The sequence below is a fragment of the Scyliorhinus canicula genome, chromosome 1 (assembly GCF_902713615.1).
Source record: "Scyliorhinus canicula chromosome 1, sScyCan1.1, whole genome shotgun sequence".
Classification (NCBI taxonomy): domain Eukaryota; kingdom Metazoa; phylum Chordata; class Chondrichthyes; order Carcharhiniformes; family Scyliorhinidae; genus Scyliorhinus; species Scyliorhinus canicula.
In genome coordinates, this window is record NC_052146.1 from 21,842,858 (window position 1) to 21,858,665 (window position 15,808).

Sequence of the window (15,808 nt, forward strand, 5' to 3'; positions counted from 1 at the left end):
AACCTCAACCGGTTGAAATCCAAGAAGAAATCAACACTGACATCGCTCGAGGCACTTCAGTATACGGATAACATCTCCACTCTCTCTCAGAAGAGAATCTCCAAACCTGCGCATGTTCTATGTTCTATGCTTGACACCCTCACGGAAGTATACTGAAGAATCGTTCTCAGCCTCAACCTCAAGAAGACTCAAGTCCTTTGCCAATCTGACCCAGACCAAGACCCAGTCTCTCCCTCCACCAAGATCAACAGGGAAGCCCTACCAAATGTAGAACATTTCCTCAGCCTGGGGAGGTACCTCTCCTCCAAGGCTGACATTTGTGCAGAGATCCAACAGCGTATCCAATCCACGAGCGCCTCCTTCGGACGCCTAAGTATGAGAGTCTGTGACGGCCGTAACATCCGTGCCGACACCAAGATTCTCGTGTACAAGGTGGTCATCCTTCCAACTATTCTACACAGCTCAGAAACGTGGACTACATACCGATGCCACCTCAAGGCCCTGGATAGGTATCATTGGTGATGCCTGAGACAGATTCTCCGCATCAGCTAGGAGGACAGACATACTAACAACAGTGTCCTTGAAAGAGCCAAGTGCATCAGCATCAAGGCCATGATCATCCAAAACCATCTCCGCTGGGTTAGCCATGCACTTGGATATCAGAGCCCCAACTGTAAATCTTCTTTGCCCAGCTCAAGGAAGGCTTCCAAACAAGAGGACAAAGGAAGTGCTTCAAAGACCCCCTTGAAGGCTTACCTCAAGAAACATAGACATCAAGGCCTAGGAGATCCTTTGTCAGAATTTTTTTTTAGAATTAGAATTAGAACAGTACAGCACAGAACTTCGGCCCTCGATGTTGTGCCGAACAATGATCACCCTACTCAAGCCCACGTATCCACCCTATACCAGTAACCCAACAACCCCCATTAACCTTATTTTTTAGGACACTAAGGGCAATTTAGCCTGGCCAATCCACCTAACCCGCACATCTTTGGACTGTGGGAGGAAACTGGAGCACCCGGAGGAAACCCACGCACACACGGGGAGGACGTGCAGACTCCGCACAGACAGTGACCCAGCCGGGAATTGAACCTGGGACCCTGGAGCTGTGAAGCATTAATGCTAACCACCGTGCTACCGTGCTGCCCCTACTTGGGGGACCTACTTGGAGGAACCACCTGATGGAAGGGACATAATCCTTTGAGGACACCCAACGGTAATAGGAGGCCTGGAAAAGGAGCCTGGGAAAGGAATACCAGTGATCGAGAATCCAAGGAATGATCCCACCTGCCGGAAACACCTGCCAAGTGTGCAGTTGAAGATGCGGCTTTAGGATACGGTTCATCAGCCACGCAAGAACCAACTGAATCCATGACCAGTAACACGGAGTTTCTTAGGTGGACAATCATACTCGTTAGCGAGCAATCACCAGAGAAGAAGATTTTGAGGTATGAGGACAAAGGACTGGAAGACGGGATAAGCAATAGGTGGACTGGGGCAGGAACAGAGGTGGGTGATGCGATGGGGATGGAAGTTGACATTGGGTTGCAAACAGAGCTCAGGATAGAATAGAGCAGTGAATGGTCTGGTTCAATCTGAGACTATAGCCATTGAGGGAATTAAACTCAATGATCGGGATTAAGGGAGGAAAATACATGCAGACAGAAATGAAAGATTGGATCCATCAGCAAACAAAAACAAAAAAAATCCACCGTGTCTGCCACTAGAATGCGAGGCTAAAATCATTAAACTCCGCTGTTTTGCTATTTGAGATCAAGAGAAGAATGTGTTTGGCCTGCATTAGAAATATGGATGAAAATCTGCTGAACTTCAACATCCCAGCAAACAAAACTGGACTTGTGAAAAGGACCAGCCTGGAGAAGATACAGTTCACAACGATTTCATCTTGCATGGCGGCTGGCATAAAGATTATACTGGTCGTAATATTCAAACGTAAAGCTCTCCCCCAAAGAGAAGTTTCAGATAAGCATCGTGGTCCATCTTCTTTTCTTTTTTTATATTTTCATTGGCATTTTCCAATTTTAGCAGGTTGACAATTTGACACATAAAGCACATAATAGTTACAGAATATGATGTTTCTTATGTACAATTTTACACACGCCCCTTCTGTCAGCCTTCCCCCCCGCCCCTCCCTGCTCCCCTCTCCTCCCCCATTGATATTCGGGCTCCCTCCTTGATGGAACCATCAATTCACTAGACACGTGCTTTAAGATATGAACAGAGGTTTTAATCTACTTACAACAGAGCCAGCCTGTTCCACGTTGAACTCTTGATGAACTGAACGACTGGCTCTGAGCATTGGTATTTATACAGCAGTCCAGGGGGAGGAGTCGTGGGCGGGGCCAAGGGTGGAGCCCTGTACAAACTCCTAAGCATTCCCAGCGCTACTCCCCCTAGTGGTCGGGCAACACAACTGCGCTTACAAATGCATGGTCTCATGTATATACAATACAGTGTGAATTACGGAGTTACATTCACCACACTCCTGACACCACCTTTCGCCCTGGGTGTTGTATTGTGATACTTTGTTCCTTCCTTATGCGATTCCTGCTGTTATCCTTGTGGGTTCGCTGGGGGCGGGGGGGGGGGGGGGGGCGGCTCTCTGCCCTCTCCCCTCCACCCTATTCTTCCATGTCTCGCCCTGAAACTTCCCTGGGATCCGTTCTTGCCCCCACCCTTGTTCCTCTCCGTTTTGTGCGCTCTTGTCTGCCCTCATCAGTCCCTCCTCTCCGCTTTCTTCCTCATCTCTATTGGTTCTGAACAGGTCTTGGAACAGGCTGACGAATAGCCCCCACGCTTTGTGGAGGCCCTGGTCCCACCCTCAGATGGGTAACTTGATCTTCTCCAGGTGGAGAAATACCGATAGGTCTGCCAGCCAGTCTACAGCTGTGGGTAGTATTACTGATCGCCAGCCGAGCAGGATTCCTCGCCGTGCGATTAAGGAAGCAAAAGCCAGGGCGTCGGTCCTCTTCCCCATATGTATTTATGGCTGGACGGAAACCCTGAAGACTGCCACTCTCGAGCACGGGTCCACCCTCCACACAACCTTGGACATCGCCTGAAGAAGGCTGTCCAGAACCCGACATTGTTGTCCATCTCCATGTGAAAGGCTGGATAGATGCAGCCGGCTGCAAGAAAAGGATCTGGAATTTGAGACCAGGGGGACTGGGCAAAGGATAAAGTTTGCTCACCTGGGACATGTTCAAGTCCCACCTTGTCGATAACATAGCCCGTGATGTGAGATCAACCATCACTGAGTTGTCAGTGTTCCCGGCAGTCTATGCAAGTTTTGTTCAGCTTCTGGGCGCGTGCATAAATACATTTCTGGAGGTCAATATCCAAAAGATGAGGAGAAACTGGACTTTGGAAGGGGAAAAAACATAAACTGAAATGGAAACCCTCGAGCACTCTCTCTGGCAATATTGTGTTAATGACTGAGACATGTGGGATCAACTTGATCCCAATACTGTCAAAAAATCATTTCTAAAATGTGGAATATTGAATATACTCAACTGTACCAAGGACAATTAATTGTGGAATAATGATGCAAAAGTTATCAGCCCTACCAGTAATGATGCTGAAGATGAATCCATGTGGTGATGTTATGGTGAGGCTAATGGGACAAATTATTCAATGATTCAGATAGTGATCAGAGTGATATTAAAGGAAATCAGTGTGAAATGTTGGTATTAATTTATTATGGTATATATTTGTAGGGTGTTGGATTAAACATATTAGTTTGTAATGTTATAAAATAAATGTTAGCGAATTTTCTTTGTTCTCTCTTAGAAAATAGGCAACAGGTTTAGATAAAGGATCTGGATCGGCACAGGCTGGGAGGGCCGAAAGGCCTGTTCCTGTGCTGTAATTTTCTTTGCTCTTTGTTCTTTGTTCTTAATCAATATAATTAATTAGCGTTCTCTCTCCTTGGATACTGAGGTTTTCAAGCTTTCTGGTTTTGCTCTGAATTCCTCAGTGTCGTTTGCTTTTGCTTTGTTCCATTGTGACTGTCCACTTAGGCCCAAATCAAGCACGTATGACAAAGTGGGCCACACGACATTTGGCCTAAAAAATGTTCTCAGTAATTCATCTTTCACACGATGGACTGTATATGGTAAGACCAAGTCCATCATTTCTCTTGGGGGCTGAAAGCAAAATACTGCCGATGCTGGAAATCTGAAATAAAAACAGAAGATGCTGGATCAACTCAGCAGGTCTGGCAGCATCTGTGGGGAGAGAAACAGAGTTAACTTTTCGGACCTAAATCTGAAACCAGTTCTGGAGAAGGATCATTTAGATCCAAAATTTTCACTATGTTTCTCTCTCCACAGATGCTGCCACATCTGCTGGAGTTTATCCCGCATTTTCTGTTTCTATTTCTCTCGGGGGTTATCCCGTAGATTTTCTTTTATTCTTTATTGATTCGTGGGATGTGGGGATCACTGGCTGGGCCAGCATTTGTTGCCATTCCCAATTGTCACTGAATGGCTTGCTCACCCATTTCAGAGGGCATTTAGGAGTCAACCACATTGCTGCAAAATCACATGAAATGAAAATCGCTTATTGTCACGAGTAGGCTTCAATGAAGTTACTGTGAAAAGCCCCTAGTCGCCACATTCCGGCGCCTGTCCGGGGAGGCTGGTACGGGAATCGAACCGTGCTGCAGGCCTGCCTTGGTCTGCTTTAAAAGCCAGCGATTTAGCCCATTGTGCTAAACCAGCCAGACCAGGTAAGGACGGCAGATTTCCTTCTCTAAAGGGCATTCGTGAACCAGACGGGTTTTTACAACAATCATGGTCATCGTTAGACTTTTGATTTTTATTGAATTCAAATTACATCATCTGCTGCGGTGGGATTGGAACCTGGGTTCCCAGAGCATTACCCTGGGTCTCTGGATTACTAATCCATCAGCAATACCACTACGCCACTGCCTCCATATGGACCCACTGAAATATTGGGCTGGTTTCGCCGGACCCCGTCACATGTTTCTCGGCAGCCTGCCATTCGTTAGCAGTGGGATTCTCTCCCGCCGCTCATCAATGGGATTTTCCATTGAAGCCCACGGATGGTGGTGCACTGCCTGCGGGAATAGAGATTCCCAATGGCCGGACAATTTCAGCTCTATTGTTTCCGTATACCAATTTTCAATTTTTTTCCTCCCACAGTGAAACGCAACTCAGCAGAACGAAGCAGCAAAGGTGCGGTTACAGTAAATCCCGGAGCGCAGCAGAAAGAATAGATTCCAGCTCAGGAGAGAGTTGATTCTGTCCAGGCCCAACATACCATCCGAGTAAAGCAGAGAGGCCTCATTAAGGATTTTGATTGATGATCATGTGCTGCCAGTAAATGAGTGATCATTTCCTATTGAGCGTGTGATCCCAAGCTATCACGATGATAAACTCTGAACAACTCAGGATTATCGCATTTGAGTGAATCCAGATGTGGAACATGGGAGCACAATGTAATGGATCCATGGCAAAGCAAGCTCTGAGATACAAATCTCATGACTGGACAATTCACCGGTGAGTTAGCAGGTCAGCAGCGTGAGTTAGATATAAAATAAAGGGCAGCACGGTAGCACAAGTGGATAGTACTGTGGCTTCACAGTGCCAGGGTCCCAGGTTCGATTCCCCGCTGGGTCACTGTCTGTGCGGAGTCTGCACGTTATCTCCGTGCCTGCGTGGGTTTCCTCCAGGTGCTCCGGTTTCCTCCCACAGTCCAAAGACGTGCAGGTTAGGTGGATTGGCCATGATAAATTGCGCTTTAGGAAGGGTTATTGGGTTACAGGGATAGAGTGGAAGTGAGGCCTTAAGTGGGTCGGTGCAGACTTGATAGGCCGAATGGCCTCCTTCTGCACTGTATGTTCTATATCAGGGGTGGGCAAACTACGGCCCGCGGGCCGCATGCGGCCCGCCAAAGGTATTTCTGCGGCCCACCAAGTCATTAAAAAAAAAAAAATGTAAAAAATTTTTTTTTTTTTAAATTTTTTTTAAGGTTAATGGGGGGGGGGGGGCTGTTGGGTTACTTACTGGTATAGGGTGGATACGTTGACTTGAGTAGGGTGATCATTGCTCGGCACAACGTCGAGGGCCGAAGGGCCTGTTCTGTGCTGTACTGTTCTATGTTCTATATGAGGCGCCCAGAATCATAACCGGGTGAAGTAATTATTTTACTTAATATACTATGCGGCCCTTTGTGAATTGTGAATTTCTGAATGTGGCCCTTGCACGGAAAAGTTTGCCCACCCCTGTTCTATATTCAAAGACCATTTAGGTATTGAAACAATTAAGATTTCAATATACATGTTCAGCTATGTTTAATAACCTCAGTGAAGGGCCAACATCCAGACTACAGGACACAACTAGAGTAGAAGGGGACAAGGACAGTTGGGCAATAGTGATCAGATGATGCCATGCCTGAGGATTGGAATGAGACGGGAGACTGACAGGGGAAAGGAGTTTTGGGAAGAACAAGTTAGGGGCAACTGGAGTGGATGCAGGGAGGAGGAAGAGTTTGTAAAAGGATAGAATAGCTTTCGTTTGCAGAGAAGAGCAGAGGCATGGTTGCTGCATCTGTTTCCCAGTTGCTCACCATGTGAAGCGACTTGACACACATTATGGATTGGATTCAGTGATGTCAGTGTGAATGGTTTCGTTCCTTCCAGCACCATCTGTTCTCAAGGATGAAATTTCTTCACGAAAGGCAAAAGCATTGTATGCAAACCATATCATTATTTACGATTAAATGTTTGGTGAGAGAGGGCAAAACGCACCTGGTCCCCGTGTTTTCTCTAACCAGCCAGCAGAACGTATGTTACAACGGCTATGGGGTGGGGGGTGGGGGGGCACGGTGGCACAGTGGTTAGCACCGCTGCCTCACAGCGCCAGGGACCTGGGTTCGATTTGTGGCTTGGGCCACTGTCTGTGTGGAGTTTGCACGCTCTCCCCGTGTCTGCATGGGTTTCCTCCGGGTGCTCCGGTTTCCTCTCAAAGTCCAAAGGTGTGCAGGTTAGATGGATTGGCCATGATCAATGCCCGGGTTTACGGGATGGGAGGATGGGGGAGAGAAATGGGCCTAGCAGAGTGCTTTTTTAGAGGGTCGGTGCAGATGTGATGGGCGAAATGGCTCCTTCTGCACTGAAGGGATTCTATGAGACTGGGAGTGGGGAATCACCCAGGGGGAGGAGTTCTCAGGCCAGAGGCATTTTCAGAGCTGGCAGCAGACATGTTGCTGCTCCTGTAGATCCTTGTGAATAAAGCCTTTGTTGGTCACTAATGAAGTCTCTGAAAATGCATCATTTCAGTGGTCGTATGAGACTTTTGTTCCATCTTTCATTACCCTCCTTTGGGAGTGGAGAGGGGGCACATTTCTTTGCCAGGGTGGCTATCATCAAAAGAGTGCTATTAGGATATGCATGCAGTGGGTAAGAGCACAAACCCACATAACCAACACTGTGCCCCCCAACCCTGTAGGTTCTCCAACAGGGAGGAGATTTTACGCAAACAGTTGGGGGTAGAGATTGTGCATTGGATATAATTGGCAATTTGAGCACACATTGCTATCCAGTTTGAGTGAGTTTTCCACTCAGCTTTCTGCATCTCAACAAACACATATTGGGGGCGATTCTCCGAGCCCCGTGCCGGGCCGGAGAATCGGAGCAACCGCCCCACGACGCCCCGATGCCGGCGCGCGATTCTCCGAGGTGCGGAGAATTGGCGCCATTTGCGCCGGCGTGTTTGGCACGGCGCGGGCCACTGGAATCGGTGGGGCCGCCGATTCTCCGGCCCGGATGGGCCGCGCGGCCGCTCCAACACGACAGAGTCCCGCCGGCACCGTTCACCCCTGGTCGCTGCAGGCGGGAACTCTGTGGGAATGCTCGGAGTGCGGCCTGTGGGTGGGGGGGGGGGCTCCCTCACCGGGGGGGGGGGGCTCCGAAGGGGTCTGGCCCGCAATCGGGGCCCACCGATCGGCGGGCTGACCTCTCTGTCGGCGGGCCTCCTTTCCTCTGCCGGCAATGTTAGAGCCCTGGGCCATTGTTGTGCGTGGCGGCCTGGGGGAGGGCGGCCACGGCGCATGCGCTAGTTGGCGCCTGCCCAACTGCGCATGCGCGGGACCCAAGGCGCCGCGTCTTTTACCTGGCGCCGGGTCTCTGACACCGCGCCATGGCCCCACACCCGCAAATCGCGCCACACCCCTGCCAGCCCCCCCCAGAATAGGGGTCTGGGAATGGGCGCCGACGACGGAGTAAAACACTCCGGTTTCTACTCCGGCGTCGGCACTTAGACTCCCGTTGGGAGAATCCCGCCCATTATTCATGTACCAATATTTTAGAACGTAACTGCTTTTTGCTCTAAAGGACAAATCATGGCAACAAAGCTCTTAATTTTTGATTTGTTGGAAGGAGCAGAAGCAGAGGACTGGGAGGAGGTTTGTGTGAAGCAAGGACTCCAGTGCAGAGCTATCAGACCCAATGTTTCTGTGTTGGAAAAACAATGTGATCAAACATATTGCTTGATACATTCGAGAGTGGTATCTTGGTGCAGTTTTATTAATCCATCTGACAATATGTTTAACACAAAAAATATCCATTTTTAATCCAGTGTCTGGTGAATAACTGAAAATGATTTGATCAATCTCCAGAACCAATGCAGTTTCATTGTCCATAAAATCAGTTCCTTAGCACATGAAATGTCCGAGAAATCTTAAAAGTTGCTTTTGGTGCCGAAAAAGACCGAGTTAATTTAAATGGAGAGGTGGTTGCGTAGTGGTGATGTCACTGGACTGATAACCAGAGATCCAGAGAAATGTTCTGGGGTCCCAGGTTCAAATCCCACCACTGCAGATTCTGAAATTTGAGTTCCATAAAAATCTGAAATTAAAAGTCTAATGATGACCATTGGCGATTGTTGTAAAAACCCACCTGATTCTCCAGTGTCCTTTAGGGAAGGAAATCTGCCGTCCTTACCTGGTCTGGCCTACGTGTAACTCCAGATCCACAGCAATGTGGTTGACTCTCAGTTGCACCCTGAAGGGCAATTAGGGGATGGGCAATAAATACTGGCACAGCTAGCAATGCCTACATCCCATGATTGAATAAAACAAAGGGCGCAATAAGCAGAAATATGCCATGGTGATTAAATTGATCCCTGACGCGGTTAGTTGTGTGTCCAGGGCCAGTTTCCAGCGCTTTTCTTAAATTACGGTAACTTCACTTTCACTGGACATAGTTTATGTTTGAAATTCCTCAATCGCTGCTGCTGGCTTGGTCAATGGTTCTGCAAAAATCGGTTTAGAAATCGCTGCCTTGGCAATATTGCCAGTGAACTTAATCAATTAGCTGGAATAATTAATTCACCACAATTAGCTGGAATTAGAATGCGGGGGAGCCAATGTCTTATTTACATCTCAGGGGCCAGGGCCTGACACAGAATGGAACCGCAAGTAATTTAACATTTTTATAAAAATTAAACAAACTACTCAAGTTAGACAGGTCTCCCGCTGTCCTGCTTTCTGAAATGATGAAGATAAAGGATTATTCTTGGTGGATGTTTTTGCGACTACAAGATTGTTTCCAGCGGGGTTCCACAGGGCTCAGCAATCGCCCCCTGGTTTTTGTGGTAACTATTCACGATTTGAACGAAACGTCGGGGAATGATCAGGACGTTTGCAGACAACAAAGAAATTAGCTGCAAGGTTGATGGAGGATGGCTGGAGGTTCCAGGAAGATATCAATGGACTGGTCAGCTGGGCAGTAAAGTTGGCAAATGGAGTTCAAGCCAGAGAAGCGTGAGGTGATGCATTTGGGAAGGTCGAACAAGGCAAAGGAAAACACAACAAGCGGGAGGCTACCGAGAAGGTGTAGAGGAATTGAGAGACCTTGGAGTGAATGTCCGCAGATCCCTGAAGTAGCCGGACAGATCAATAAGGAGGTTAAGAAGGCACATGGAATATTTTCCTTGATTAGCTGAGGCACAGGGTATAAGAACAGGGAGGTTGTGCTGGACATATATAAAACTTTAGTTAAGCCACAACTTGACTACTGTGTGTAGTTCTGCCCACCTTGTTCCATAAAAGATGTAATTGCATTAGTGTGATGACTGGAAGACTTGGGAATATTGGATTCTACGTATTGGGCAATTTAAGGGTTAAAAGCCTGCGGTTCGAGTGTGTTTGACTGCAGTGGTCATGTTTTTTTAAATTAAAAAAAACAATAATTCTGTTTTTCATGGCCTAGGTGCTTTTAGCAGCCAGAAGGTGAAATTGACAAAGGAATGTGTTTTTCATTCTAAGCCAATGGACTGTGGTTTGACTGGGAAATTCCCTGGGGAGTTAGTGTGCATTGCAGTCTGCAGAGATCATTTGGTTTTTCAGCTTGGGGAGAAGAATTCATTGCTGGGTGGAGCCAAGAAATGCAGAGAGACATTTTGAAAAGCTTTAGAGAGGCAGTTTCTGGAGAAAGCTTTGGAGAGAGGAGTTGAATTCTGATCTTCCTGACACTGAGTCCACAATTCTTCCGCAGTGAGATAGATTGAGAGCCGTATGTTTCTTTTCTTGTTGTTTAATGGGAAATTGTATAGTAGTGTTTAAGTGGTCATTGAGAGCTGATCTTTTCAGGTGTGAAGTTAAATAGTTTAATAATGTATTCATAATAAAGTTTTGTTTTTAAAAATACCAAATCTCTATTTCTTGCAATTACTCCTGGAGTGAATAATTCTTTCCGCACGGTCGTGCAAGTAAAATATTGGGGTTTTGAATCAGTATCTTAGCCACTATTGGGGTCTGGTCTGGGATTGTAATGATAGAGAGTTATAGAGGAGATTTACAAGGATGTTGCCAGGACTAGAAAATTGTAGCAATGAGGAAAGGTTGGATAGGCTGAGGTAGTTCTCCTTTGAGCAGAGGAGGCTGAAGGGTGATTTGATTGAGGTGTCAGAAATTGTGGGGGTCATAGAATTAAAGATTTTACAGTGCACAAGGAGGCCATTCGGCCCATCGAGTCTGCACTGGCTTTTTCAAAGAGCACCCTACTCAAGCCCACGTATCTACCCTACCCCCGTAACCCCCACTTAATCTTTTTGGACGCTAAGGGCAATTTAGCATGGCCAATCCACCTAACCTGCACATAGAACATAGAACATAGAACAGTACAGAACAGGCCCTTCGGCCCTCAATGTTGTGCCGAGCCATGATCACCCTACTCAAACCCACGTATCCACCCTATACCCGTAACCCAACAACCCCCCCCTTAACCTTACTTTTATTAGGACACTACGGGCAATTTAGCATGGCCAATCCACCTAACCCGCACATCTTTGGACTGTGGGAGGAAACTGGAGCACCCGGAGGAAACCCACGCACACAGGGGGAGGACGTGCAGACTCCACACAGACAGTGACCCAGCCGGGAATCGAACCTGGGACCCTGGAGCTGTGAAGCATTTATGCTAACCACCATGCTACCCTGCTGCCCATCTTTGGACTGTGGGAGGAAACCGGGGCACCCCCCGGAGGAAACCCACGCAGACACGGGGAGAACATGCAGACTCCGCACAGACAGTGACCCAAGCCAGGAATCGAACCTGGGACCCTGGTGTTGTGAAGCAACTGTGCTAACCACTGTGCTACCATGCTGCTCCGGATACAGTGGATGGAAAGGGTCTATTTACCTTAGCAGAGAAGTCAGTGACTCGGGGGCATAGGTTTAAAGTGATTGATCTAAAGATTAGAGGGGAGATGAGGGAAAGTTTTTTCACCCAGAGGGTTGTGGGGGTCTGGAACTCACTACCTGAAAGGGTAGGGTAGAGGCAAAATACCTCAACTCATTTAAAAGGTGTCTGGATGTTGCACCTGAAGTGCTGTAGCCTCCAGGGCTACAAGCCAAATGCCAGAAGGTGGGATTAGGCTGGTGGCTGGTTTCTCAGCTGGAGCAGACACAATGGGCAAAGCAGCCTCTCTCTGTCCTGCTAACTTTTTATGATTCTAAATGGAGTTAGCCTTCTTATTTTGCAATGAATTCTTGTTGTTCATCATCAAGACAGTGTTAAAGGGCACCAGCTTGTTAAAATATGGGCCATTCACTGCCATTGCAAATCTGACTAATTTCACTCCTAATATTCTGAATTGGTGGTAAGTGGCTGGTGGCTTTATTTCAAACAAAGTTCTGACACTGAAGTAAGGCTGGTTTGGTAGAGAAAAACTGAAGTTACCATTTTCCCTTGCACACAATCCATTGCTCCAGATAATCGCAGTTTATTTTGCTGCCCTATCATATGGTCCTGACACAGGGCTACATTGTGCCTGGTGCTTGTGGTAGTATGACTAGGGGTATTACGGTACCTGGAAGTGTGAGCTGCCATTGGTGCAGAGGACTCGCTGCCCATTAGCCCAGGTATGTCATGTGCCTCTCAGCCGATTGGCTGAGAGGTAGGTAGCTCCGCCTACGAGGTGGGGTATAAGAGCCCGTGTTCCCCAGCAGTCGGCCATTCTTCTGTACATCTGCTGCCGGGTCCACTTCTTGTGTATTAAAGCCGATCGTTCAGACTTTATCTACGTTTCATGTCCATTGATTGTGCATCAGTGCTTTACTGGGGGTTCAATTATTTGAAAATGTTCTTCTCACAAAGACTGAATGTATTTGGTCAAACTGTTTATATTTTCTTTCCTGGTAATAGGATGGACTGCGATGAAAGGAGATTCCTCGAACCCACAACAAACAGGCCAGAAAGTTCTGTGTATTTCATTCTGGATTCATGTTTTAAAAAAATAAATCAGTATTAACTGCCATGTGAGCTAATCGTGTTGTGAAAAAGATAGCTGAATTTGTGTATAACTCTCCTTCAGACATTCTAAACCCAGAGGATTTCATTCGGTGGAAACTTCAGGCACGCAGTGGCAAAACCTCTCCAGTGAGCGACCATTTTGTTGGTCCTCAGCCCTTCAACACCATTCTGCAAGGCTCTTAAGTGACTGTAGCGTCCACTGTGCCTGTAATACAACAAAACCGATCTCGTAATTGATTTTAATGGGGGGAGGGGGCTGAGTTTTGTTAATTAGCGATTCACCTTTTTAGCAAGGGTCTCAGTGCTTTAGGAACTCCTCCATTTTAGGTCCCTTTCGCCTGTTCTGCTCCTGAAGGTGTAGGCCGGGTTGTGTTACCTTGGCCAGTCTTCATGTGCAAGCCTACACATTGACTATCGATGGGTGTCTGAACAACAGTGGACGTCAGAGCTTCAGCCTACTCTGGTTGACAACCAACAGAGGCCAAGGTGCTTCAGCCCATGAATGGGTGACTGGATAACGATCGGGAGAGAGATTATTTCAGTTTGGCTCCACAGCTCAGGGGCGCTGAAGTGAACTTTAATGCAATGCATATGCACGGGGCAATGAGTACTTTTTAACTATTATCCTTGCACAGGGCCCATGGTGAAGTACAGTGCACCTCTCTGTTCACTGTTGGCTAAATGCCTGGTTTATTCCCATAGATTCGAAGCTGTTCTCAAAGCTCCTTCTGTAAAAATCTGATTGATTGTGACTTGGAACAATGTGCATAATCTGAGTGCAGTTTGCCAGCTGCGGTTTTTCTGATTCAGCTTTTTAATTCCATCTGTGCTGTCTGCAACTCGCCAAGAGGGAACCAGAAATGGTATTCCCCCCCCCCCCCCCCCCCCCCCTCTCTATTTCAGCATTAACTACTGCAGTGTGGTTCGGAAGGAGAATGGTCAAGACCATTCTTTCCATAGACCATGCACAGCCAAGCCCATTGTGGAATCTAACTCACCCATTTGGGCAGAATATTTTGCATCCCCCTGTGTAGCGGGGAGGGGGGGGGCAGCGGCGACGTGACCGGAAGATTCCGCCTGCGGCAACAGTTGGAAAATACCACCCAAAACTCTGAATGAGCAGAGGTTCCCTGAACACCGATACGTAATGGTGCACCATCAATTGGACTTGAGTCGTAGTGAAGTTCCAAGCAACAGGCTTTAATACGCTAGATGTGAGCCCGGCAGTGGTCATACAGAGAAAGGTCGACTGCCAGCCAACACGAGCTCTTATACCCCGCCTTGCAGGCGGAGCTACCAACCTCTCAGCTAATTGGCGGGGAGTCACTTGACCAGCCACAACCAATTGGCAGAGAGGCACATGACTTGCCTGGGCCAATGGGCAGCGAGGCTGCTGTACCAATGGCAGCCTGGTTCTCTGGTGATATGATCTCTCTAGCCATACTACCACATTCACCCCTTGTGGAGAAAGAAGCGGGGGGGAGTGTGGGAAGGAGTGGCGGGAGAGACGGGGGTGGGGGGGGGTGCATGGCCCATAAAACTGGTAGTATGATTAGAGACCTTCTCGGGCAGTACCGAGGTAACTATGGCTGCCCACTGGCCCGTGGCGAACGTGCAAGAAAACCATGCTATACACAGTGTACAAGAGAGAAAAAAACCAACAATAACCATGGTAATAATAATAAAAAACATCGGCAAGGAACATGTGCAGAACATGAAAGTCCATAAGGTCCATCAAATTGACTCGATCACCCGGATGGGTGCCTTCAATTTCCTGCCGGACCTGCGCAGCGGCGCCGGTGACGTTGGATCGGTGGTCGTCCGTGACTCCGGGAGCTGTGGTCGTGGTCGTGTGTCCGTACCCCTGGTCGGAGTTGGTGGTAGCCGGGCGGGGGGAAGGGGTTCCTGTGCACTGGGTTGCAGGGGCGCTGAGGGCGCCGGGGGCAGTCGGAACTGGGGGGAGGGTGTTGGTGTTGGGGGGTGTGGCCGCACGCCGGCGGGTGTCAGGTCCCGAAGGGAGACCATGTCCTGTCGTCCGTTGGGATACTCCACATACGTGTACTGCGGGTTAGCGTGGAGTAACTGGACCCTGTCAACCAACGGGTCGGACTTGTGCACCCGCACATGCTTCCGGAGCAGGATGGGCCCGGGGGTGGCCAGCCTGGTCGGGAGTGGGGTCCCAGAGGCAGACTTCCTGGGGAAAACAAGAAGACGTTCATGAGATGTTTGATTTGTGGCAGTACAACGGAGGGACTGAATAGATTGGAGGGCGTCTGGGAGAACCTCTTGCCAGTGGGAGACTGGGAGACACCTGGACCGCAGGGCCAGCAGGATGGTCTTCCAGACTGTACCGTTCTCCCGCTCGACCTGACTGTTACCCCGGGGATTATAACTGGTCGTCCTGCTAGAGGCTATGCCCCTGCTGAGCAGGAATTGACGCAGTTCGTCACTCATAAAGGAGGACCCCTGGTCGCTGTGGATGTCGGCGGGGTAACCGAACAGGGAGAAGATGGAGTGGAGGGGCTTTGATGACAGTTGAAGTGGTCATGTCGGGGCAGGGGATGGCAAAAGGGAAACGGGAGTACTCGTCAATCACATTTAAAAAGTATATGTTGCGGTTGTTGGAGGGGAGGGGACCCTTGAAGTCCATGCTGAGACGTTCAAAGGGGCGGGAAGCCTTTACCAGATGCGCCTGCTCGGGGCAGTAAAAGTGCGGTTTGCACCCTGCGCAAATGTGGCAGTCCCTGGTCACGGTGCTGACCTCCTCGATGGAGTAGGCAGGTTGCGGGTCTTAATGAAATGAAAGAAGCGAGTTACCCCTGGATGGTAGAGGTCCGCGTGGAGGGTGCGGAGGTGGTCTATCTGCGCGCTGGCGCAGGTACCGCGGGACAGGGCATCAGAAGGCTCGTTGAGCTTCCCAGGACGATACAAGATATCGTAGTTGTACGTGGACAACTCGATCTGCCACTGCAAGATCTTGTCATTCTTGATCTTGCCCCTCTGTGCATT

At 48.6% G+C, this 15,808-nt stretch overlaps 1 protein-coding gene across 1 annotated transcript in view; it reads left to right on the top strand.

Annotated features, from left to right (window-relative positions):
• LOC119978122 (flocculation protein FLO11-like) overlaps positions 1-12,809 on the top strand; it is an 89,702-nt gene extending 76,893 nt beyond the window's left edge. Inside the window, exon 3 of the transcript XR_005463398.1 lies at positions 12,692-12,809. The gene's annotated coding sequence lies outside the window, so the exon portion shown is untranslated. The remainder of the gene's footprint in view (positions 1-12,691) is intronic.
• Positions 12,810-15,808: the final 2,999 nt, after the last annotated feature.